The 26,506-nt window shown below is 40.9% G+C and overlaps 1 protein-coding gene and 2 long non-coding RNA genes across 11 annotated transcripts in view; 2 read left to right on the top strand and 1 right to left on the bottom strand.

The window, feature by feature from the left end:
- LOC109457907 (uncharacterized) overlaps positions 1-19,736 on the top strand; it is an 80,031-nt gene extending 60,295 nt beyond the window's left edge. For 2 of the 3 annotated variants that reach the window (XR_002139120.2, XR_012490434.1), the window contains 3 exons: positions 917-1,053; positions 5,693-5,805; positions 15,200-19,736. This is a non-coding gene — a long non-coding RNA (uncharacterized LOC109457907). The remainder of the gene's footprint in view (positions 1-916; positions 1,054-5,692; positions 5,806-15,199) is intronic. The other variant, XR_012490433.1, reaches the window with a different exon arrangement.
- Positions 1-26,506, bottom strand: part of MKLN1 (muskelin 1) — a 283,551-nt gene that overhangs the window by 197,242 nt on the left and 59,803 nt on the right. The window lies entirely within an intron of this gene.
- The window catches only part of LOC109457901 (uncharacterized), a 62,067-nt gene continuing 55,339 nt past the window's right edge, over positions 19,779-26,506 (top strand). For 2 of the 3 annotated variants that reach the window (XR_012490432.1, XR_002139116.2), the window contains exons 1-3: positions 19,779-20,308; positions 20,910-21,153; positions 22,693-22,858. This is a non-coding gene — a long non-coding RNA (uncharacterized LOC109457901). The remainder of the gene's footprint in view (positions 20,309-20,909; positions 21,154-22,692; positions 22,859-26,506) is intronic. The other variant, XR_002139117.2, reaches the window with a different exon arrangement.

Here is a 26,506-nt window from a genome sequence, read left to right on the forward strand (position 1 = left end):
TATTATATTATAACACCTGGTCTTATAGTAAAATAAGACCAGGTCTTATATTAATTTTTGCTCCAAAAGACGCAGTAGAGCTGATTGTCCGGCTAGGTCTTATTTTCAGGGACACGGTGTACAGATTTAATACTGCACCTCATATTACCTTAATTAACACAGATGACAACGTTAAAGTCCCTTTAGTGCAATGACTGGTAGATAGCAGGTGCGCAATCAGTGTTTTTCAATGAATGAATGAATACCTGAACACCCATGGAAATAAAGAATTAATTCACTACCCCGCTGGTCAGGTTAATACATCTCAATCAGCTTGAATTACGGGAAAATTACTTATATGGAACTAAGCCCCATCACCCTTTAACTTGTACCAATTTGGGACTGCCCTTCGCGGTCATACAAAGTCAGTCTGAGCCCTCTCGAAGACAGCCTTTCACTTATTTGACAAGACCTTCTCCCACCCCTCCACGGCACATCCTCTGGTCTCCAAGCTAAATCGTCTAATCTTTTTCATTGTCCTTCTTAGATGATAGGTCCTAAAACTGTTATCACCCTCTTTACCCTCCTCGGGGTACATTTCAGTGTGTCATTTTTCCCTGTTCACTGAGTTTTCAGGACAGAACCGCCACACTCTCAGTAACACTGACCAGCCTGGGAAGGTCCCATTGCCCCTCTGAAGTCAGGACTCCATACTTCAGTTGCCACAGCTTACGAGGTGCATATCACCTGGTGACTCATTTTGAGCTTGTGTTCAAGCGTCCTCCCTTTTCTCTTTCCTTTCCCCCTCCCTCAACATGGACACTAATTCGCTGTATGACCTTAGACAGTCACTTCTCTGGGACTCATTTTTCATGTGAAAAATGAGATGGTTGGACCAGGTGATATCTTGAGTTGTTGTTTTTTGTCCTCTTTCTAGGGTTCTTTGGGTTTACACCAGGAAGTTCTGGGACAGCTCACACTGTACTTTTACGAAGTATCTATCGCCCGTAGCAGTATGAGAGTATAAATCTGCCTGGAAACATGAAGCTCATCAAACAACATGAAACGGTACAGGTAATTTCTCTCAGTTGTATTAAGCATATGTTCAGCTATTTAGAAAGATGACAGCCAGTGGACTAGGCTGAGCGATAGTGGTCAAAAACGGAGAGAAAAAGGCACAGGCAGAAAAAATCCAATGAGAGCATGAGAATCAGGGTGTGGTTTTCTCTGAAGGAGCTCTCCATCACTTTTTGAACTCAAGGGAGAGTGACCGCATAAAAGGAATATATATTTCACTCAGCAGAAAACCTGGTTTCATGTCTTATCAATTTCCTCATCTCCCTGTACACACTGTCCAAATTTACCGTGTCTCCATACCCCTCGTCCTTGGTAAATTTCTTATAAAGCAGAAATCAGACATGATTTCAGCTGGTTTATTTCTCCTGGTATTTCTGCCTGATAGTCCTCGAGCCATGCCTACGAGGCTGGATCCACTTCCCACCCTAGACCGAGATTCTGTGCATTATTATTTGACCTCTTTTGAAAAACTCATTGCCAGCTTCATAACCCGATGTGGGCACACTCCCCATTGGGGCCTGCATTTCCTGTGGATGATGCGATGGTTTCCTAGGTGACGGTGGGAAGGACTAGACCTGTTAGCTTGTGGCTTCTGACTCACTCACTGCAATGGACGTCACAGAATCGTGGCTGAACAAGTGAATACTGATAAAAGCATGTGCTTAAGGGAGCAGCAGGGCACTAATGGTTAAAACTATCCCATTGTACCAGCTCTGCCTCCCATTAAGCAAACCAACAGGCCGACATAAATACCAGATTGAAAAAACAAGCAACAGATTTGAAACCTCTCTGAATTAGCAGTCATATAGAAGTGCACGGTGGAGTCCTGTTTACAGCCCCAGTATTTTATTCCTTTCTCGGTTTAGAATTTCCTTCCCCCCACCCCACCGCCAGAATGTGCAAGTGCGAGGATTCTCTAATGAAATGTCACATGGAAGATGAAGAGAGGGAGGCAGAGACAGTCAAAACCTCACCAAAAGCCTGTTTACCAAGGTGAGATCTCCTTTTGATCTTTCACGTTTGTTCCTTGAGAGGCGAAAGTCAACTTAGGGTGAACTAACCAATTATCAGAGCCCAGAATGAAAAATACATTCTGTCGGGCAATTAATCTTCGGAAAAGCTAGATTTCATGAAGCCTAGAGACAAAGCGACTCATACTCACAGACACACACACACACACACACACACACACTCACACACACACACACACACAGACCGAGAAAGAGACACACACAGAGAGAGAGAGAAAGAGAGAGAGAGAGAGATTAACTTTCTAGCTACCTCTTTTACTATCAACTGATCCCAGCTACATACTAGTCAATGAAGGCTGCCTGAAATAAAAAAACTCGAAGAGTTCCTCTGTCCTTCACATCTGAACTGCTGAAGACTGAATGGATTCTTTAAATTCTTGAATTCCTTAAATGACCAACAAACATAAAGGTTCCCTCCTGGAGATAATGCATCTTGTTTTCCACGGAGCTTTGAGGGAAGCTTTAAATAGCATCAGCAAGCATCCACGAATTAGACAGCAAATGTAGGTTAGCTTTATTTAGACAGATAAAGACAAGCAGAGAAAGTTGTCTGGTTCAAGGGCAGTGCAGCCTGACACGACAGCATTTCTCAGAGGAGGGGAAATTGCCTTGGGAGAGAGGTATTTTGGGCAAAGAGCAAAGTTCCTTGGATCACCAGGGGAAGTGATACTAAATTCTTCAGTACAGAGCAGAAGGAATTAAGAATGGCTTGCCACTTGTTGAAGGAAAGATCTATAGATTTAAAACAGAAAACAGAATTTAGCATTCCCTAAGTTCACACACACACACACACACACACACACACACACACACACACACATCTTTTCTTTTCCATTTCTGGGGAACACCATCAGAAAGGACACACTTCCCAGAACATAAGCTGGGGTAGGGAGTTTATGAGCCTCCTCTGGAGTGGGACTTGAGATCCTCAGCAAATTCTGAGTCAAGAAGTATGTCCAGATGGAGAACCACTGGAGAGATGGAAGCCCAGACGGAAGGGAAACTGGCAAATTGGGGGCATTCACTCATTAAACAAAAATGTAGATACTTGGAAAAAAGCTGCAGTCAATGGGCTTAGTTTATTTTTTTTCTCCCTCTACCGCAACCCTTAGATTATTTTCTGAAAACAAATGCCTAATGGAAGGCAGTTGGTCTAGGAAAAAAACATGTAACTTTCTGGTTTTGTTTGTTTTTACTGTAATGTTTATGGTTACTCCTCTTCCTAATTTTTTTTTTGCTGGTCCCTCCTCAATTGGCAAAGACCAATGATATTTGATGCCAGCTTATAGCCCCATCAGTAATTAGTTTGCAAAAGAAAAAAAACAATTTTAATTAGTAAATTTATATTATTGGAATAAATTATATGTAAAGTAGATAATGGTTTTGAGTAAACCAATTTATACCTAATTCATTTTAAATGTTCCTAAAGTAACACTGAATTTAGACTTGTAAACAAAAAAAAATCTTAAGTCTAAACATTTAGATTTTCGTAGAGTTCCATTTCTCCCTAAACTAGATGTTTTCTTTTTTAAGGGTCTCACAACTTCTGAAAAATTATACATTTTACATCATTATATATTACCCAGGTAGCTAGCATAGGGTAAGTATTGTAACTCTGTCATGCAGCAAAATTTAAACTTTGTTTTGAATTAGATGTTTATGCCACTTTCTTTATACTTACCACTCATTCACTCATTTCATTCATTCCTTCATCAGTTATTTACTGAGTACCTACTGTATGCAAACAGTACCTACTGTATGCATCTGACTTACTTGCCTCCCTCTGTCACTACTGGGAGCTTTTCTCCTCCTAGTCAATTCTGTCCATGCCAAACCCATTCGCTAGTTAGCTGGTAAACTGGCATATGGACTAATAATTTACTCAACTGAGAAGTACTGTTTTGTACTTTAATCAAAGTACCGTAGTTCACTGCCGAAAACTCAATATACTTTTAACTGTTTGTGAGATTGGCGAATCAGTTAATCGTTTGAAGCCATTATAATTCCTAGAAGGTGATGGAAAGCCAATTCCTATAACTATATTTATAAAGTAATAGATTCAAAAGACTCATATGAGACCCGATACCAAGCTTACTCCAGTGTCTTATTAACTTTTTATAAAACCCCCTCACCTATAACTAGTCCTATAAATATTTTATTTGTACAGTTACATGAATATAATCAAAAAGAAAACTACTCTTTTACTTCTTTTTGGTAAAGAGACTAGCATTTCTACATAAATGGAAATGAAAAAATTTAATAACATCCTGGGATCTATATTTCTTGTTCTGACACCTCAATTGCTTCACTATTATTGCAGTATCTTTATTGAAATTTCTCAATTTGTGCTAATAATAAGGAGACTTTTAAAATTATATTATTTGAATATGAGTCAATTCAGTAAGTCAATCTCAGAACTTGTTTGAATATCTTTTAAGTGCTGGAGAAAAACACTTATATTTGAAATTGAAGGCAAAGTTATAATCAATCACTGATCCAAATAAATAAGATATTATGTATGTAACTTTAAAAAATTATAGCAATTTTTTTGTATTTTTCTGTGTTCTCCATCTTTTCTGCACTAAATATTATTATTTCAGTAATTCTAAAATGCTGTAAAGCAGGAGATATTGTAATGTATTTGAGTAGGTAAAATAAGAGTCACAAAGTTTATTTTTATTTTGTGACATTTATGGTTCTTCAGCATGACCTTGGCATTCTTCCCCTTCTGATGCAACTTCCTTTTCTGTTTCACTCTGTTTTGGTTGAGGTTGTTTCAACCTCCCCCTTCGCTGAGCAGTCTTTCAGCTTGTCTGTGAGATCTGTGAGATCCTGCGTTGTCACTTTGTTTTCTGAATATCCACGTCTGTTTTCTGTGGCAACACCTGCAGATAAACACCTAGCCGGCCATCCAAATGGACACCCCCACCCCCACCGACTCTCAAACTCATACACACACAGACGCAGGTGAACTCATACACACATGCTCAACTCCTCCCCCCTCCCCCCCACCACGGAGCTCACACCACTCCAGCTGCTGTCTGGCCTTGGCAGCAAAAGCAGCAGCAGAGCTTCTTCTCGTGGTAGTCCTCAGATGGGAACCATCACTAATAATAAGGAAGAACTGAAATCGCCGCTGGACTGAGGAGGGGACAGCTGTCCAGACTAAAGATGGCAGAGCCAGTGCATCAGGCTGTGCATAGTGGTCCAAAGGGAAGGAACAAGAGTTGGGTTCCTCTACCTGAAGTGCTTTGCCCCCTTTGTTGACAGCCATGTACTGGTATTTCAAGACTCCGCTTAAGTATCACCTCTTTCTGAAGCTTTTCCTGATACCTGACTGTCCCCTCTGATGTACCCCTCCGGGACTTGCTTAATTAGATCCGTCTCTTCACCCCGAAATCCATTAGATTCAAACTTTTAAAGGCACAGAACTTTTAGCTTAGTACCTGGAGCATAGCAGGCATTCAATAAATGTGAGGTGGATGAATGGAATCCACGGCTCCTCTCCCATGGGTGAAAGTAGCCACTGACTTTGTGGACGGGAAAGACGGGGGGATCCTAATGGGTATGTTTTCTCTTCTTTAAAATTGACGTTGGGAGTGAAGAGGTCCGTGTGATGGTGTAAAGACGACCCTCCAAGTGAGAAAATAACTCAGCGACAAACAGCAACGGCCTGGTCATCGTCCCCATCACTGGGATTTCTGCAGCTGATCAGTAGGTAAGTCCAATCCTACTTAGAAGACAAGCCTTTGAAAAACTTGCAGGTGCGAATAAGAAGACATTGTTGTTGCATCCAGGAAGGTTGTAGCAGAAACAGGAAAAGGTGGCATCACTTTATTAAATGAATATGATTCGTGTTCCAGAGTAAAATGCTTCGACGTTTAAAATGTTTTAACATCAAGGGAGGGTAAGGCTAAGACAGAACTGTGTTAGGTTCTTTACTTGCATGCTCTCATTTTAATTCTCACAAAAATCTATGAAACCAATTTTATTGCCTTCATTTTACACATGAAGAAAGTGAGGCTTGGAAAGGATAAAAATTAGGAAGCCCTCCTGGTACTAAGACTCAGCAGAGCTTAGATTTGAACACAAATCTGTCTGACTCCAAACTATTATCTTTACTCCTCTTGATTCTTCTCAGGAGCTACTTTTAAATATTGACCTCAAATTCTCAGGTTGAAACATTACAGATTTAATCTTCATTGAGTACTGACCATGGGCCCCAAACGCAGCGGGGCAATGTGGGGGGGATACAATGAACCATCTCCATTCAAGGAGCTACGTAGCTAGTACAGGAAGCTGACACGTAAACAGAGGCTGAACAGTAGATAATGAAATAAGGGCTACTGTCAAGGGGATCGTCACGGGCTCCTTGAGAACTGAAGGAAGCAGTGGTGGTTCTGATTGTGCAGAGACAGCGAGGAAAGTTTCACGGAACACAGGAAGATGGAAGTTTGAGAAGGCTCAGAGGAGGCGGTGGGGGGTGGGGGCTTCTGCGCGTGCTGGGACACTGAGGAATAAGGAGGGGAACGTGTTTAGGATGTGGGTGGAAAGTTCAGGAGGGTCAACGTATGGTTGGAATAGTGGAAGGTGAAGGTGGGTTGGAGCCAGGCCACGGAAGGCTTTGAATAGGAGTCTGAACTTGAAATGGAATTACTGAAGGCTTTTGAGTAGGAGAAGGCAAGGATCCAATCCAAACCTTGACTAAAGCATCCGAGATTATTGCTGAATCCATCCTGACACCAGATCACAAGTACATAAAGTACACAAAGCAGAAAAATATAGAAAATCAATATTCTTAATCAAGACTCAAAAAAAAAGGAAAAAAAAAAAGGCCTGCTTACTTCTAAGGAAACACGGCAAACAGATATATGCCTAAATCACCAGCTCAAACCAGACCTGCCCTCTTCCTTCTGCACTGGCCAAGAATGGTCCCATTCTCAAGACTGGTAAGCTAATCTGAGGGGAAGGGAGGGGCAACAAATACCATCTCTGCCTTCTCTGAAAGAAAAAATTCCAGCAGGGAAATGACAGTTCCTCTCACTTCCTTCCTTTTGTCAGAAGCCAGCCCACAAAGATTGCTTAACTGTTCTTTCACCTCCGTACACCAGACAAACACCCTAGACTAGGGACTGGGTCCTTAATTGAGTGAAAAGGAAAAGTGTAGATCATTTAAAAGCCTCTCAATGGTGTCAGAGTGGCTCTCGGGTCCCTGAAAGCCCAGTGGCGGTTCTCAGCTCCTTGGTGAGGGAGGAGCTGAATGAATTTCCTAGCACACAATTCAAAAGCACTGGAAGTCAGCAGTTCTGAAAGACTGCAGAAATGGCTTGTTTACATTTTTCTCCTGGGCTGAGACCCATCTATTTAAACTTTAACCAGAGGCAATTATAAAACTGTGGTGAGCCAGAGATGGCAGCCTGCACAAGACAGGGAGACAGATGCCAACAGTCTGGCATTGAAGGAGGAAAGAGAATGTTTTCAGAAAGGGGTCAAGGAAGAATAGCAAAGAAGGTTTGGAAGCAAAAGGTGTTACCTAGGCAGCTAGTCTTCAAGAGAATAGGGAGGGAAGTGGTGAGGGAGGGGAGGGCAGGGCAGTGGGTGGGCAGGAAAGACAGCAGCCTCATAGAATAGGTGGAGCTGGACGGTCACCTTCCCACTGGTTCAGAAGTCCCATTCAGGAACAGCGCACCGGCTGTAGCTCCGTTGCTTACACTTTTTTTCCCCCTCTTGGGTCAAAAGTGCATTTAACCCTAGGAATCAGCGGCTCTGAGAGGCCTGCCTGGAGCAGACACACCCAGGCCACCAGGACACAGGCCTTTTCCCCAAAGGCCGAGCCGCCTCTTCAATTCAGGTTTTCCTGGCAGAGACCCACATTGGGGCCGATGAGCAGTTCAGTGACGTCAGAGGAAATACCCCACTTGACAAAGGACCCTGTCCCAGTTGCCAGTAAAATGAACTCATTAGCATGCCCTGATCTGGGTCTTAGGATTCGGTGAGTCGTAAGGACAAACTGAGAGAGAAAGAGAGAGAGAGAGAGAGAGAGAGAGCTGTTGCTCCAAACTGAATGTTTTATTCTGGATTTAAGGACATCCATGGTGCTGACATGGCCCCTAGGGCTGGGTTTAGATGCATATGCAAATGTGGGGAGATCGACAGGACCCCCCCTCCCCCCATATGTCTCTGTTGAAGCACCTGAATTCTACCCCTAGCTATTGACTCCTTTTGAGTTTTCTAACTTTGGGGTTTTGAATGTCCCTATTCAGATACACGTGCCATATGTAGAGCAGAGCCCATGCCTCCGATGCTATCAGCTGATTTCTTAGCAGGAATTCACTGTGTACCAGTTCCAGCCAGATGTGAACTAGGGCCCTGTGGCAGGAAGAGCCAGGTCAAGAACAAGCATTTGGATGATGGAGAATGGGCAGAGGCCTTGGGCATTATGAGCTGGAAGCCGGCAAGAGTCGTGGAAGAGGCCAGAGACAAATTTCGGTTGGTACAACAGTGAGACCCAGTACCTCAGCGTAAGTCAGTCCTTGAAGGAAAACAGCTAAGCTCTTCCTCACTCTGGGAAGCTTTCTTCTCAGCTAATCCAGCTCTTACCAGGGAAAGCTATGTGGGCACAGCCAGGGGGAGATAGGGAAGGTCAGGATTTGCAGATATTCAGGGCCACGGCCATGGTTTTCCAGGGCAAAGAGGCCAAGGTCATTGGCTTCTCTCCAGACCAGTTTGCTACTTTCACCGGAAGATCTGTCCTCCAGTTCTGAACTGCACTCCCAAGTCCAGCCAGCCATCTAAAAAATTCATGATGCTGTTCGCAGGGCCTGGGTGGAGACGGCGGTGTGCAAACTCACCCTGATTGGGACAGATCCCCGGGTGCTGCAGCTGGGGGGCACACGTCATACGAGCAATACAGCAGAGTGTGACTCTTTATTTTTGTCGAACATATGCTGAAAGTTCTTTTCTTAAAGTATGTATGAGTAGACATTGCTGTCTTGTGCCCTGGTCCCCAGAGAGAGAAGGTCTAACTCTGATGGCTTCTGCAGGATGCAGCCCGTGAGCACATGACTGCTAGCAGATGTCCCAAGAGCTTCACAGAAATTTCCGAGGGATACACATATTGCCCAGAATCTACTAGAGGGTGTTATACCTTGGCAAAGATATGTTGTAAAATCAGACATGAGATCTCCAAAGGAAATCCTGGGGGACTGTACATCAATCAAAGAGGCAGCATTGTACAGTGGTTAAAAGCCTGGATTCAGGAGCCAGGCTGTCTGGGTTTAGATCCTGGCACTACCACTTATTAGCTGTGTGACCTTGAGCAAGTCACTTAACCTCGCTGGGCCTCAGTTTCTTCATCCACATAATTCAGACAACAGTAGTTCCCATTTCACAGGGTTGTTTTAAGAATTAGAGTTAATATTTCAAAGGTTAAATAAGTTAACATTTAAAAGCACTTAGAACAACAGTGTCTTTCACAGCAAGAACTATTTAAGTGTTATATTTCAAAAGTAACATCATCAAATCTCCAGGCCTGGAAACATTGGTGGGTTCTATGATTGACCCTGTCTCCAAGAAGGCCTTCAGTTAGCTCTGGTCTGCACTTACTCTCCCATCATACTCAGCATGAGGAGACAGAAGAAACATACTCTGATACCGTCCTCCCTCAGCCTTCCCCTGGAGCAGGAGCAAAACACTTCTGTTCCACTTTTAGCACCACGCACACCCAGGGCCAAATCCACGCTACAACCAACAGCAGGAGCCCTGCCCACTACCTGCGCCAGGTACGGGAATCCCCAGTGCCTCTGGCCCTTGGCAGGCTCTAGGCTTGTGCTGTCACTGAATGCTCACTCACCTGTCCTTCATGCGTCCGCCACACCAAGCCAGGGTGGCAGAACACAAGGAAATGCCCTAATTGAGAAAGGCAGGAGAAACAGAGGTATGAGCAGGTGGAGGGAGTGGGGGAGAGGGATCATGGCAGGAGGAAACCAAACACACAAGGGAAAAAAGTAGCAAAGCTGAAATAAGGACAAGGAAACTTTTTTTTTTGTCTCTATTTTGGGCCAAGTGAAAAACACAAACACAAGAGAATGAGGGGAGCAACTAGAATCAGCCAGTGAAGAGAAACAGGCTGCAGAATTGCAAATACGTGCTAATTACCTCATTCTTCCTCCTGTACCCTGCACGCCTGGCCCCAGAGCCATTTGTACCCTGGCCTAACAATGATTTCATTTCACAGATTTCCTTCCACATTTTTTTTTTCTTAATAAAGTCCATCACAACTCTGTTTTAAGTAGAAACAGTTATCTATCTTTAGGAAATTTAAATGCCAAAAAAGCTCAGATAAGCATATTAGAGCAGAATAGCTGGTATGATCAGGACAAATATCAAATCACAAATATTTGAAATTCTTCCGCTTCCGGGCTCTGATGAGAGAAATACCTTGTTTTGCTGAATCAGCTTACAGAAGACTCGCCTCTGTTGTGTTGTGTAGGATATTGGATGGGGAGGAGAAGCCAGAGGAAGGTCAAATGTTTGTCAAGTGCCTACTGTGTATCAAGCGTTCTGCTATATGCTGGAAATTCAAGTGAACACAAGACTTGGGACCCTATCATGAAGCTAACTCTTTTTTCTTTTTTTAACTTTTTAAACAATTGTGGTCAGTTACATATAAAATTTACCATCTTAACCATTTTAAGCGTACATTTCAATAAGTATGTTTACACTGTATGCAACTAATTCCTGGAACTCTTCCGTTTTGTAAAACTAAAGCTCGATGCCCATGAAACAACTACGTGTCCCCCTCCCCACAAGCCCTGACCACCACAATTCTACTTGCTGTTTCAATGAATTTGATTACTTTAGATTCCTCAGATAAGTGGAATTACACAGTATTTGTCTTTTGGTGACTGGCTTATTTCACTTAGCATATCCTTAAATTTCATCCAGGTTGGAACACGTGTCAGAATAGCCTTCCTTTTTAAAGCTGAATACTATTCCGTTGTATGTACAAGCCACAGTTTGTTTATCCACTCATCTGTTGGTGGACATTTGGGTTGCTTTTAACTCTTTGCTATTGTGGGCGAGGCTGCTGGGAACAGGGGCGCACAAATAGCTCTATAAACTAACACTCTTTTAAGGAGCTTATCCCATCATATTTGGATGATTTATTTGCCCATCAGTTGGCCCAACTAGATGGTTAGCTGCACAAAGACCTGAGTCATTTACCTTTGTATCCCAACTTTCTACACAGTGCTGGCACTTAGTAGGAATCAGTAAATATTTATCGAACAAAATAATTAATTTTTACACTTCTTAGTCATTATTGCTGCAGCTGGCTGTTTTACATATTTTAATAAGTTTTGCAATTTTAATGAGTGCTATTTTGATTATATTTACATACTAAGCTAGTTTATATAAGGGGATTAGTATGAAAAAAATTCTAAATCTCAATCATAATTCACTTTCTAGACGAAATGCCAGTGACAATTCCTTCCCCACTCACTTTGCTTAGAATCAACTGTTATCCCTCTTCTTCCTTTCCTTTCTCTTTCTCGTCACAGCACTGCACAGAGCACAAGGACCTCATTACAGGTCTCCTTAATGCATGGGACATTCTGTGGAATAAAGCGAGGCTGGGCCTAGAGTTTGGTTTGGTCAGCTCAAAAAGTTTCATCGAGAGTCATTTTGTAAAAGGCACAGGATGAACAAGGCACAGCCCTACCTCTGGAGGAACTCTCAATCTTGTGGTTCTGCCTGATTCTCCTTGGCCACCATTAAGCAAATAGATTCAGTTTCCCCGGGTGTAGAAAACAGTATTTACCTCCATTCTCCATTACTCAGATGACAAACACAGATACTATAGCGTTTACAAAGCACGAGGACCTGAAAGACATTGTGAAAATTCTGAGTAACCCTGTTATTCGATGATAATTACTGTGTGTGGTATGAGCAGTGCCAGAAGCTAGCTCTGTAACCCTTTACTCAGTAGACATTTGGCATTACGATTTCTGGTCAAGGTAGCATTGTTGTACATCAACGTGGGAGGCACTAACTCATGGTTTTTAAAATATAAAAGAGAACTATGAAAAGACACAGTTGGCCCCAAATCTAAACTTTTCTAGGGATCAGGAATGCACAGCAACAACTAGGACTGAAGACATGGATGGGCCTGTTGGGTTCCAGGTCTGAAAGGAGGCAGAGGATGCTGGAACGAGGCTTCTGCAGGGTCAGGGAAACTCAAAGTGATCCACATCGGGTGAGAGAAGTAGGTGGAGCCAGAACCAGGTTCTCCGCTTGACACTACGGACAAGACTGAGAACGCCCATCCCTATACACACAAACTGGCTTATAAAAGAGGCTAAAAAGAAAAAAAAGCTGACCACTGCCTGACGACGGGCCTTACGGGAGGGAACGAGGAGGCAGGAAGAAGGACACATGACAGGAAATTGGATCAAGCCACCACAGGCTCCACGAGTGACTCTGTGACATCTCCATTGTCACAGTAGGGGACAAGAAAAGATAAACTCTCGTCATTCAGATCATATGATTGTCTATAAAGGAAATAAAACAGACTATATTGACAAAAATATTAAAACTAAAAAGACAATTCAGCAAGGTTTCTGGGTATAAGATCAACAAACAAAATTCAATGGCAATCCAATGTAAGTATTTATCACATACAATATTTAATAGCAAACAAAAGACACCATTCTTAATAGCAACAAACAATAAAGTGCCTAGGAATAAATACAACATCAAATGGGGATTTGATGTATAAAATCTTTTCATGGGAAAAGTTAATATTTGAAAATGGAGACATACGCCATCTTCATGAATTGAAATATCTGTTATAATGAAGATATCAGTTCTCTTAACGTTTAATCTCAATGCAAACCCAACTTTTCAAATCCCAAGCTGATTATGTAACATGGAACAAGGGTCACAAACATTCATGTAGAAGAATAAAGGGTCAACACATATTATAGTAGTAGGGATGCCTTGGGCTGCAAATCAAAGAATATAAAATTAACAGAAAATAAAACAGGACAGGTTCGTTATTTCACATCACAGCATGTCCAGTAGAAGGTGGTTTCAGTATTGATTAATTTAGCTGCAGCACGGTGCCATCATGGGGACCTGGGCTTTTTTTATCTGTCTCCTTAGCCATTCTCAGTGTTTCGGTCTCCGGCTTTCCCCCTCATGGTGGCAAGATGGCTGCCACAGTTTCAGGCATCACATTTCCCTCCAATTCTGTACAAAGATAGGAAAGGAAAGTCTTTTTCTTAAGTGGGAAGAAACCTATCCTATGCTATCCTATCCCACTTCCATTCTAGCATTATTTCACATAGGTCTCATTGGCAAGAGATGTAGCACACACCTAGGGCCAAACCAATCACAATGGGATGGAATTACTAGAATGGGCTTAGCCTAAGCAGTGTGGAATGGGTTCATGGACACCTAGAAACAATTTAGATTCAGTTGGAAAGGAGAAAGAGACAATATCTTTTGGCCAGATAACCAACCACAACCCAAGGCAATTTTGAAAAAGAATAAGTCAGGGGATTTGTCTTGCCAAATAATTAAAATTTAAAAACAGAGATGGCATAACAAACCAGGAGTGAAAAGATGAACTATTTAATAAATATGAGTTGGAATAATTATATATGTATTTCCTATTTCACATCACAAGAAACTTAAGTTGGTTTAAAGACCTAAATGTGAATAGTCAAATTTTCTACTCCGAGAAGAAAATAGGAGATTATCTTTACATCTTTGGGATAGGAAGAATTTACTAAATAAAGTGCAAATGAGTAAAACAAAGGAAAAGCCTGATACATGTTAGTACTCTAAAATAAAAAGTGAAAAGACAATCTTAGAGAAGATATTTTCCCAGATATAAAAGCCATAAGGTATTAAAATTCAAAAATTATAAGGAATTACTACAAAGCAATAAGAAAAAGAAACAACTGCAGAGAAAAATTGGCAAAGGATGTGAATAGGCAAGTAAGTCATAGGAGAGAAACCCTAATCGCCAATAGACATAGAAGAAGATGCTCAGTCTCACTGGATATTGAGGGAAAACAGAATAAAATCATAAAAACGTGAGCATTTCATACCCATAAATAGGCAAAAATTTTTAATTTTGAAAATGCCAAAAGCTGCAAGATGTGGGAAAACAGGACTCTTAGGAAGCAAAGTGACAACAAATATCAATGTAAATCCTAAGGCCCCGCAGTGGCGCTCTTAGGCATATTACCTAGATTAATGGTTCTTAACCAGGAGTGATTTTTGACCCCCCAGAGAACATTAGGAAATGTTTGAAGACATTTCTGGTTGTCACACTTGTGCAAGGGTGGTGTGTGTGACTCAGTAGAGGGGAGGGATACTGCTAAAATCCTACCCCACAACAGAGATTTATCCAGTTCAAAATGTCAGTAATATCAAGGTTGAGAAAGCCTGGCCTAGAAAAACTATCACGAGGTGTGTACCAGGAGACTGGTATTTAAATGTTAATTGCAGCACTGATTGTTATAGCAAACAAAACAAACCAAAAACAACCCACATGCCAACGATGCAAGAGAATGGATAAGTAACTTGTGTATATTCACACAAGGGATTGATACTCAACAGTTATAATCAATGAGTTCGTTCTTCGGGTTGCAACACGAATAAGTCTAAAAAATAATGATGACAAAAGATTGCAGAATGTTACGTACAGTGTGATACAGTATTCCTTTACATTTTACAAACACAAAGCAATACCATATATTGTTTATGAATATATGCATATAATAAAAAGTATAAAAACATGCATAAGAATGACTTATAGAACTTCAAGACAGTGATTATTTTGGGGAAAAGAGGAGAGGAGAAAAATAGAGAAATAAAGGGGATCAGGAGTAGACAATGGGTTTCAGCTGTACTTGTAAGACTTTTTATGACAAACAAATAAAAAAACCTAAAGCCGGTAAGTCAAATATTAAGATTGGTTGAGTGTTTCATCCATAAATGTTTGAGAAACTAGTTTCTGTACTTTTCAGTTTGATTGAAATATTTATCATGAAAGTATTTCAAGAGCTGCATTTGCAAGAATGAGTATTTATGTGTTTCAGGAGCATAGTGTTGGTGGAGGGAGCCGGTATTTCCAGAAGTAACTGCTGCTCCAAAAGGAAACCGGAGAAGGGGGGCGTGACCCCTGAATAAAGAAGAGTATTCATTTAAAGACCCTCTCCCAGGGATTCTTGGCAGGGAGAGGCAGCTTTCCTGAGCTTTCCTGCTGCGCCAGCTATTGGTAGGCTGTATCTCTGTCCATGGTCCTATTTCTCTGCCTCAAACCTCTTGGAAGGTTTTACAAGAATTCAGAAGGAGGTTCCAATGTGCCTCATACGAAGGCACTGAAGTATTCTAGATAGAGCTGAGAAGCTGAGAGAAAAGGGAATATTGTGGGTATAGCAGGTCTTGAGTATTTGGAAAGAAGTTCTGACTTAGCAGTAGATGCCACCAGCAGAAGGGGATGGCACGGGACCGTCCTTCTCCATAAAAATGATGAACAGCAGCTCGCAGTCAAGGGAGCTCCCCTCACGCTGAATAAAACCTGCTTGGTGAGAATGATACCGTCAGCTCCCTAACATTTCATATTTTTAATGAAAGGTTTCCTTGTCGCTAATGCTTTTCATCATTTCTTTCCGACCCTCCTAAAAGACCAGCTGATATTCACGTCCGCGTTTCCAGATATGAAGAGAGAGACTAACGAAGCTTCTCCAAAGACTTAGGTTCTTTCTATTAACCAATATTTTTTACCTAAGCCGCTGGGGATACATAAATGGTGAGAGTAACTCAACTGAGAAAGACATTTTATGGGCGTCCTAGAGTAATCTCCTATCTTGCTAAAAGAAACAGCATTTCTTGAGATCCCAGGAGGAGTCTGGCACGACACAAAGTGACATGAGCATGAGAGTGCAGAACATAATGTTTGGGAACAGAATGATCCTCCAGGGACTGAAAAATTAATGTAGATCCAAAACTGTTAAAAAAAATAAAATACAAGGGTTAGTTGTAATAAATTATGGGAAAATAAAGTGAAAGGTGTAGGAGCAAAAATCCCAAGCATAGTGATAAACTATGGAATGACAAAAACAGACTGTGACAAGCCAATCAACCTCAGGAGAACACAGACTCGTGTGATGGGCAGAATACAAGATACTTACCCTGCGATGTCAATTTTGCAGACTCAGTTACTTGTCGACCCACACAAAATCAATAGCCGTTTCTGATGGGCCACTGGCAAAAAGAATGTATTTACTGTTGTTTTCTATAGATGGAGTCCAAACCATCTAGCATACGATAAAGTGATAAGGGGGAAAATATGTGGGTTGGCCAACTTTTAATTTACAAAACTGGTGATCTAGTTCTGGGTGACAGCTCTAGTGGAAATAGGTGCAATTGGGTTTGTAGATGCGATTTTCATCAGCAACTAGGAACTCTGTTAAAAGCTCCATTTGGCCTACTTTCGGTTCCCTGAGTAAGTTAGTAGGGGAATTTTCATTAGGCAATTTGTTATATGTTGGAAGAGGAAAAAAAGCAATGCGTGAACACTGTGCTATATATACGTAGAAAGGTATCTTAATAGAAATATGTACTCTACTTGAGGACGTTTCCCCACCCAGCTGGTGGAAAGTGCTTGGAAATGCAGGGACCTAAATGGTCCTGAGACTGAGCTTTTGCCATCACCCTGATTTTCCTGTTTTAACAACTTCAACCTTGCTGGCGTACCAATGCCAGGTGAGTTCGTGTTCTATATTGACTGTCAGCCTCTGTTTTGGGCTCCCTCTCGGTCACTGCAACTCTGTTCATTTTGATACATATCTTCTCAGATTATCTAGTGTCATAGTAATAGGAAAAGACAAAAATGTCTAGAAATATTTGTTCTATTGTGGAAAGGAATAAATAAGTCAGTCCTTCCAAACGAGAAGAGCCCTTGATTCTCTCCCTTCACCTTCTTGTATCAAATAACAAAAAGAGGCTTAAAGAAATAGTTTTATTTTTCTCATAAACAAAATGTCTGGCAAAAGATGGTGCTGGTGTTGGTTCAGCTGCACAACTATACCATCAATGACCCAAACTATCTATCTATCTATCTATCTATCTATCTATCTATCTATCTATCTATCTATCATCTTCTATTTCACCATCCTTAACATGTTGGCCTTTAGTCATCATGGCTTCTGTTTTGTTGTTGCAGGGTGGCTGCCATGACTCCAGGCGCTACGAGCATGTTCCAGATAGCCATTATATCCATCTCCAGAAGGTTTTCCCTTAGGTCTCATTAGCCAGAAATGAATCACCCCTAGCTGCCACGAGATGGGGAAATTGAGTATCTAGTGAAAGAGAACGGGATTATTATGATTGAATTATACCAATCATGATTCCTCACTTGGGGCTGCACATATTGCCATCCTCACCAACGTCAGGGTTCTGTTAGCAAGGAGGAAGAGAGGAACGGCTGTTGGGGAGGAAATGAACCCAGTCTGTCAGGCTTCTGATTCCCAGATGATCTGTCTCACTGTAGCACCATCATGCAGGCCCCAAACCAATAATAGAACTTGGATTCCTTTCTTTCTCTGAGGTCCCACCTACAAACCACCAGCAAGTTTTGATGACTCTACCTCCCATATATACCCGCAATGTGCTCTGTTCTTCCCATCTTCACTGCGACTAGCCTAATTCAAGTCACCATTGTTCACCTGGATTATTGCAACTGCCTCCCTAAAGAGCTCTGTACTTTCACTCTTGCCCTCTACAATTCATTGCCCAAACCAAAAATCACTTCCTTGCCTAAAACCCCCATTGCTTCCCATCTCACCTAAAATTCAAATTCCTTACTGTGAACTTCCATGACTAAAAGATCTAGGTTCTGTCCTTCTGTTCAACTTCATCTTGTACCACCTTTCCATTTGCTTCTGAGTACCAGCCATCTAGGCCTTCTTTTTCTTCCTCACACTCAAATTTGGTACCATCTTGGCGACCTTTGAACCGTCTCTTCTCTCCGTCTTGAATGCTCTTCCTTTCTGATCTTTTCACAACCATCTCCTCCGTACCATTTAGATCACTGTTCAACTGTCATCTTTTCACAGAGGTATTATCTGGCCACCCAATCGAAAATAGCCAACTGGTCATCCATCACTTCACTCTATTTTACTTCTCTGTATTGTGCCTATCGCTGTCTAACATCATCTTGTTTACCTCTATACGTATCATGTCACAAGAGAGAACTATTTCTTTATTTTTCAACTCCTCCACACTAGAATGAATATAAGCTCCCCGAGAGCAGAAACTTTGTCTGTTGTGTTCACAGCTGTATTTCTGGCACCTAGATCCAGGCACATGGTAGGTTTGCCTCACATATTTCTGAATGAATGAATAAATGAAGGGAAAGATTTTTAAGTAGAAATTTGAGCAGTAAAAATAACATCGGTAACGTTTTGCCATCATCCTTAGAGTTATTCTTTATAGAGCAACGTTACGTTGTTAAAGGATCTAAGTGTGTTATGCTTTAAAGACCTCACAATTCAGAAGCAGACACTAATTTCTCCCACCCAGGCTTTTTCTTCTTGTATCCTCCTTTCCAAAGCTAAACACACCACCTATACTCTTAAGCTTAGTGCTCTCTCAGTGCAGTTATTCTCCACTGACTTCTTTCCTTTCGCCTAATAATATGATTACATTTTTTCACCATTTTCTAAAGGTCTGGGACAATTTAAAAGAAACATCTGGGCCACATCCTCCTCTCCTTCATTTTTGGCCAGGATTTCAAGAAGGGGAAAACCCAAATGTTCTTGGAAGAAGAGAGAAATACTTAGCATCTGAAATTTTCTGCCTTTTTCTGAGGTTTTCACATGTCTATATATGTTCTTTCTAAAGGCGAAAACTGTTTCCACTCTCTTCACCAGAAAACCAGATTTTCCAACAGGCTGTCCTCCAGGTAAAATACGAAAATCAGAGAAATTAATATTCATCTTCCGTCACCTCCCTTTCTGGGATCCTCTCAGCCCTTTCTATACTTTCTCAGTCCCGAGGTGACCCTCTGCAGACCCAGGCTTCTTGATCAGCAACTCGCTGTGCCAACGGCTCGGCCTGCATTCCAGCCTGCCCTGCATCTGGCAGGCATGGCACACTGAAATTGTGCAACAGCAACTTTGAGACATTCACATCCACACGAGGGGTGGAGTATCCTGGTGACGCTGATCCAGCATAATCCAAAATGCCCCTATGTTTAGAAACGTCCTCAAATACTACTCATAAATTGCACACAGAGAATCCCTGGGGTTTTGAACTTCTGGACTTGCCAGCAGAAAATAACAAAGATCATCTTCAAAGGTCTTCAGTGACTGTATTAAAAACGGAAATAAACTGTCTGTACTCACCCATCTCAGCCCCTCCCCTTTCCTCACCTGTCGTCACCATCCCCCCTCCCCACCCGCTGATATATACACCCATGTCTTACTGCACACCTACACGTTACCTGTTGGACATTCACAGGCCCCTGAAACACAGGTCCTAAAACAGCCTTGGCAGCTTTTTTGATAATGTATCAGTAAAAAATACGGGATGTCTACTCTCAAAATAGGTATATTAAGAAATAAACTATATATATATATATATATATATATATATATATATATAACAAAAAAGGAATAAAGTGAAAAATTAAATTCTGTGGTTTAATACTGTTGGGAGCGTATCTCCAGATCATATCTCAGGTTAACTGGGTAACCCTATTTCCTTAAGGTTGTCAGAATTCAAAAGATAGCCCCACAAAATTCCCATCTTGTGGTTATCAAACACTAATCTAGATACTACTTCAGTCACCCAGCTAGATACAGTTGTGAAGGGATTTTGCAGAGGCAGTTAAAGTCCCAAGTCAGTTTACTTTAAGATACGGATATTATCCAGGTGGGCCTGCCCCAATCAGGTGAGCCCTTTAAAAGAATGGTTTTCCTCAGTTGGTAGCAGAAGAAGTAAAATAAATTCTAAATGTGAGAAAGATTGGACGGTGATTCCTGGCTTTGAAGATAGAGAAGACCCATGAGAAAGAATGTGTGCGGCCTAGAAGCTGATGACGCTTGGCTGACAGCCAGAAAGCAAAGGGGGACCTCAGTGGTACACAAGGAACGGGGTTCTGCCGGCCGTGGGAATGAACTTGGAAGCAGATTCTGCCCCAGGTAAGAGTCTAGTCTGACGAATACCTTGATCTCTGTCTTGTGGGACACTAAGCAGAGAACCCAGCCAAACCCACCCAGATTTCTGTGAGCTAATTAATGAGATGTTGTTCTGACCCCCGACGTTTATGATAGTCTGTTACACAGCAGTGGAAAACTAATACATCCCTTTGGTTTTCACATCTCTAAATAAAGGTAATAATGTCTGGCTATGTCCAAGAAGCACTTCAAAAGCAAATATTAACAAGATTTAATTAACATGTTTTTTTAAGTTCAACAGAAAAGAAAAATATTAAATTATTTCCAAGATACTATGATTTTGTTGAATTGGTGGTAATATCCATTGAGGTTTAGTCCAGGGTAATTAGACTCTAATCCCAGTTAGGTTTGTTTTCTCATATTCATGGCAGTTGCAGGACAGAGCTAACTTTAGAAGCCACGTCATATGGGTTTAGAGCATGGAATTCTTGCTTCGGGGGGATGTGATTTAACCTGCCGTTTTTTTCATTTCACAAAGCAATGTGCTGCATTTTATAGATTCTCTACTGGATACCACATCTGCATGTCAAATATAGGACTTTTCTTTTTTTTTTCTTTTTCTTAGCTATATTTCCCTCTCTAAAAAACTTGACCTAAACTTTGGCAAATATCTTGAAATTCAGCAAGCTATATCCTGATCTTGGGAAAATTATGAGAGAAGAGGCCAAAGATGATCATACCTGTTTTAAATAAAATCGATGACTGAGATGAAAATAAAACAAGAAAGTGGGGCAAGAACATTCTGACCCTAAGTAAACAGACGTGAATGGTGTGGCGCCTGCTAACCCAGATTTCTCCTCTTGAGAATGGTAAGTAACCGTGGAGTTTTCCAATGAGTATAGCCCCAAGACCAGATCTAATTTAAACAAAGTGATCTGGGGGAAGAGGAAGAGGAAAGGGGTAGTTCAGTAAGCCAGAGGTCGTATGCAGGGTGAGAACATTCCAATTTAGGGGGTAGACTTTACATACAGGATGAGCCGATGGAAGATATACAGCTACGTTACTTACATCCCCTGAGCCTCACTTTCCTCAGATCTAAGTCAGGATAGATTTTCAGTGTTCTTAGCACAGGACCTAGGACATGGGATCCTCAATAAATGGTGGCTGCATTAGGTTCATGCAATCCCATCCTTCCGCCCTTGTCCCAGAATCCGGACAATCATCTCTATTCTAATGGATGATAATAGCCCTGCTGGCTAGTGCGAAGTATCATGTTCAAAGCAAAAGACTACAGGCCGGTGTCCAGGCCAGAAGTCTAACTCAAACTCCCTTAGGGTAGGGAGGGACAGAGAGTGTGTCTGGCTAGGGGAAGCTGATTCCCCAGGCGAGGGCAGGGTACTTATTAGATCTACTGAAGAAAGGCCCTATAGTAAAATATCCAAATAAAAAATCTCTTTTTAAAACAATTCAATTTTTCTGGCCCAATCGGTTGACAATGACTGAGGCTTTGAATATCATATTTTTCCAACATGGTCCATTTTCTTGGCTTTCCTAAGTCATTAATTATGACCATGTTTTCCCAAATGTGAAAATTCCCCTTTCACAGATGCTGCTGCTGCTGGCCAACCCTCCTTTCCTGAGAAGTCTCTACAGCACAAAAATATTTTTGTTTTCCCCAATTGCCCAGAGGGAAAATTTCCTCATTCTTACCCCCGCCCCCCCCCCCACCCCTTGAAGCCCTTTGGCAATTTCCAGGAATCTAAGTAAAACAGAATCATTTAGATCACTGGAGAGCCTTTTAGATGTTCTACTTCTAACATGGCAAAAAGAATCCTGGACTTTAAATTTAACATTATTAAACCAATCTTAAGAGTTCCTTTTGATAACCAAAGGCAATGCCACTGAAATCAAAATACCTCCCACTCTGCCTCAGAATGTGGCTCTGGGACTTGGGAGCGTCAATTATAAACAGAGGTGGCAAAGCGATTCTCCTTGTATCTGGATCAAATGCCATTATGTGAAATGTGCTTCATGCATATTAAAGCCTTATACAAATGTAGGCGTTTGGCATCAAAGTGCGTATACTGTGCCTAATTATGAAATTTCAAACAACAAAGAATTGAGGTGGCCACTTAATGAATTTAGGGAAGAAGGATTTTGAAGTGTGGTCTTCACTTCTTTACATAGAATGCGGCTCCTGCTCTTCATATACAGTAAAAATAAAAACAAGTAGCAGAGGCATGAACTTTGTGCCTATTGCTTCATATGCATAAGTTTCCATAGTAAGAGAATAGGTAAATGCCATTCTTGATTAAGGACCAATTAAAGTGAAAGTACATCTTTACATTCGAACATGTCAGTGGACAAACATGATTTCATTTACTAAAACTATGCTTTCCCCCCCCCAGAAAGATGATCAGGTGGTCTAATGTTCTAGTGTTTATGAGATAAACTGAGCTATTACTGCGCAGAAAATCAGTACTTTTGATTACAACTACCTTCAATTGTGATATGCGGGTTATTAAGGAAATACTGGCTTTCTTCTTCCACCTATTCGACCTGCATTTTCTCAAGGTAAGTTGGTGGGTAAGTCAGGAAATGGTGTCTAATTTTGTATCAGCATTAGTGAAATGTAAGTAGGAAAGGAGAGTTACCATAACATTTTTAAACAGAAATAACTGCCATTTGGATAATGCTCCATGAATTTAACACAGATAATGGAGACCATGATGGCCTCGAGTTTTGCAACCTAAAAGGAGCAAAATTTCCTTTGCGTTTGAAAATTTCCAGTTAAATCTTTGCACTTACATGAGTTTAATAAGGTATGTTTAGGAGTGGGGGAGGGGAGATTTTACTCTCTTTTTAATAAGGAAACAATGAAATAAAAGTTACTTCACCTCGAGAAGAGAAGGAACCTTATGGGATAAGTTCACTAATCACTTTTCAAATGAAATAGACATTTTAAGAAGTTGGGTTTTGGGTCTCTTTAGACCATCATCAGTAATACCATTCTTAGTTGCCTGAATGAAACTCACTTTTTAAAACTCTAAAATATCTCTTATTTCCATGTCTGGAATGATATTCCCATAAAAATCTATGAAGGTTATTTTTAGTGGTGAGATGTGGGGTGTTTTTTGTTTTCTTCCTTATATTCTTGTGTGTTGTTGGAATTTCTTTCTATAGCTTTTTTTAAATTTTATAATTCGTTAAAATAATAATCATTTTTAAAACCGCTCTCCATTCTGTTTACTTAGCCAAAATTATAGTTCACAGTCTTCTAGTCTCTCTATTAGCTAATTAGTTTTCTGAATTTGCATCCCCAAAACTTAATACCGCTTTTATTTTAAACTCATTTTAGAAGAATCTCCCATAAAGCAATGGTGAAAAGGATATCTACTTGTTTCTACAGGGCACACTTTTTGAAGGATTTTCTTTTGTTATTTTTGTTCTTTGTGTTGTCACATCTAGTCGTTTCAGAATATTGCTGAACTCTCCAATTTCCTTTGAAAGGAATACCATCAGATGGACAATTTAGGTAACTTGGGAACACACTGTTCAACATAGATGGTATTTGTAGATGTTGGAAAGATCCCTGGATAAGATAATCTCAGAGATTTTCTTTTGTTGTACAGGTGTCACAGTGACAACAGGAGATGAATTAGGAAGAGACTTGGGAAATACTGTGGTATTGAGGCTGATACATTCTTTACACAATTCTCCTTTTCAGGATCTGCCTCTCACGGTGTGAAGGACACCATGAACCAATACAATTTCCAATGTACCTTTACGCCAAATGGTTCAGCCTCTTTACATTCCCCACGGACCCTAAAGGGTTACATTTATTTATTTATTTTTTGGGGGTGGGGCTTCCTAGATCAGTAACAGAAATTCAAAAATAGTTGATCTTATAAAGGGAGGCAAGATTAAGAATAATCCTTTTTTTTTTCCTTTTTGGCATTGCCCACTTGACTGTGGTTGTAATGCCATTTGTGCCCTTTTCATCAACCCATCAATCAGTATAAAAGTGAAATAAAGTAGGACCGTGTCCGTCATTGGAAAATTTGAAGGTCAGAGTGGATGACTATCAGGTATGCTCTAGAAGAGACACCCACATTTAAAGAGCACTTGACCAGTCACCTCTCAAGTTCCTTTTATCTTTAAATGTTATGCTCTGAGGTTTTTGCTCTCCAGTCTTGTGGTGATGTGCTGGATCAGAAGGACAGGAGTCTCTTCTGGCCACCTTTCTCACTTTGTCTTGGACCGGTGGCTTCTGCGAGAGTGGCAGCTCTGAGAATTAAACAGGAAATGGAGTGGGTGTGGAAGTCATAGGAGACTCAGAGCTGTCCAGCAATCAAAGGAATTCCCCACACTGTGAAGTCCCAAGGAATGAGACAGGTTGGGGCAGGGATTCAGCTCTGCATCTGTGTATTCAGTGTTGTACATGTATGTAGAAGTACGTGCTATCCGACCCTACCCCAAGGAGATTTTTCCTGCTTTCTGTAATATATTGCTTTTCATTTTAAATGGAGTGAATGGTCTTTTTAAATAGTGTAGGAAGAAAGAAAGTAACCATGTACAGGGCAAGACAGAAGACAAGTTGCAGAGGAAGAAAGGCACAAAATAGGACTATTAGACTATACACTCACACACACGTGCGCACACACACGCACACACAATGTCCTATATGCTCGCAAGTCCATTATTTGCAGCTTCATTATTTATGTTTTGCAATCAGTAATACAAGTCATTGTAGCACACCATTGGAAGAAAAAAAAAATGACTGTGTCAAAGTTTTAGCTTACAAAGGCTTCCCAGACTATATAACTAAAAAAATAATAATGAAGTTATTTTGGCCTTAAAAGGTCTTTTTTCCTTTGTAAGTGACAAACACCTTCACTTTGATGAATGCCCACTTGATTGAGGTACTGAAGAATGACATAAAAGTCTTTAAGCATATTTTTAATTTTTTATACGTGGCTGGATACCTCGCCCTTTTTCTCTTATATTTTCTTCTGAAAGGAGGAATCAATATTTCCACAGACATCCTAGATTTGAGAAGAAAGGATTTTGGGGAAACATCTCATCCAACTCTCATGTGCTAGGCAATTAAATAGTAACCTAATTTTTTATAGGTAAAACAACTAAATGTATAGAGGTTAATTGCTCCATAATAATTTTTAATAACTTTAGATTTTACCAAGGAACATATATTCATTGTAGAAAATTTGAGAAATACAAACATACCCCCCCATAAAAGAAAATCAAAATCATCCTGCATAATCATTGTTAACATTCTGATACGCAGCCTCCTAAATACATATGTGTGGTCACATACAGATTTCACGCTCAGTATTTCTTCAAGATGAAAGATAAAGGGCAAAATAAAACAGCTGTCGCTCCATCTTATCCAAACCTGGAATCACCCTCCACATATTTTAACCATCTTCTTTCATGTGTCTCGTCTACCCTTGGGCCCAACCTGACGATAAACTGCAAAGGAGGTGCCAGATTTCCTGTTTGGAAAACAGTGCCAGGGTTGTAGGCAATTCATGACCTTTCTTTTTCTGACTAGAGATCCAAGAATTTGTCAAGGAAATATGATACTGCAAAAGCAGTTTTATTTTTGTGAGGTAACATTGGAGGTCCCCACGTTGACAGCTGCCAAGGCAGTCGCATGTTAACAGGGCAAAGAGCTCTACAAAGTAAGCCGTTAACTTCGTCTTCGAGAATCCTTTTATCCTCCATGATTTTGATGGCTTTAAATGTGTCACCTGAATGCGATATTAACATAATCGTCTACATTCCATCTACTGAATGCACCTGCTTCTGAGACTTTATCTTCCCAGTTCTAATGAGCTCTTCAAAAGAGTTTACCTGGACTTAGCTGCACTACTAGAAAAATAGCAGCTGTAAGCAACTAACAACACATTCAGTATTTGAATCAAGCTCTGTGAAGTTGTTCAACTTGAGAAGGAGTATGTATCTATCCATCTGTCTGGGATAAGGGAAATGAAGCTGAAATGGAGCAGTGGCATTTGGAAAGAGCATTGGAGTAAGGGTGGCTGGCCAAAGAAGGATATTCCCTGCTTGGCTGTAAAGTATGGATCCCAGGCAGTTCAATTACACTTTCTAAATCCCAGTTTCTCATTGTGGGGACAGAGTCCCAGAGTGCAGTTTCCAGGCTCTCGCCCTCACGTAGAAAGGTGCTGGCTCGGTTATTAG

This window comes from Rhinolophus sinicus, linkage group LG11, assembly GCF_036562045.2.
Source record: "Rhinolophus sinicus isolate RSC01 linkage group LG11, ASM3656204v1, whole genome shotgun sequence".
Taxonomy (NCBI): domain Eukaryota; kingdom Metazoa; phylum Chordata; class Mammalia; order Chiroptera; family Rhinolophidae; genus Rhinolophus; species Rhinolophus sinicus.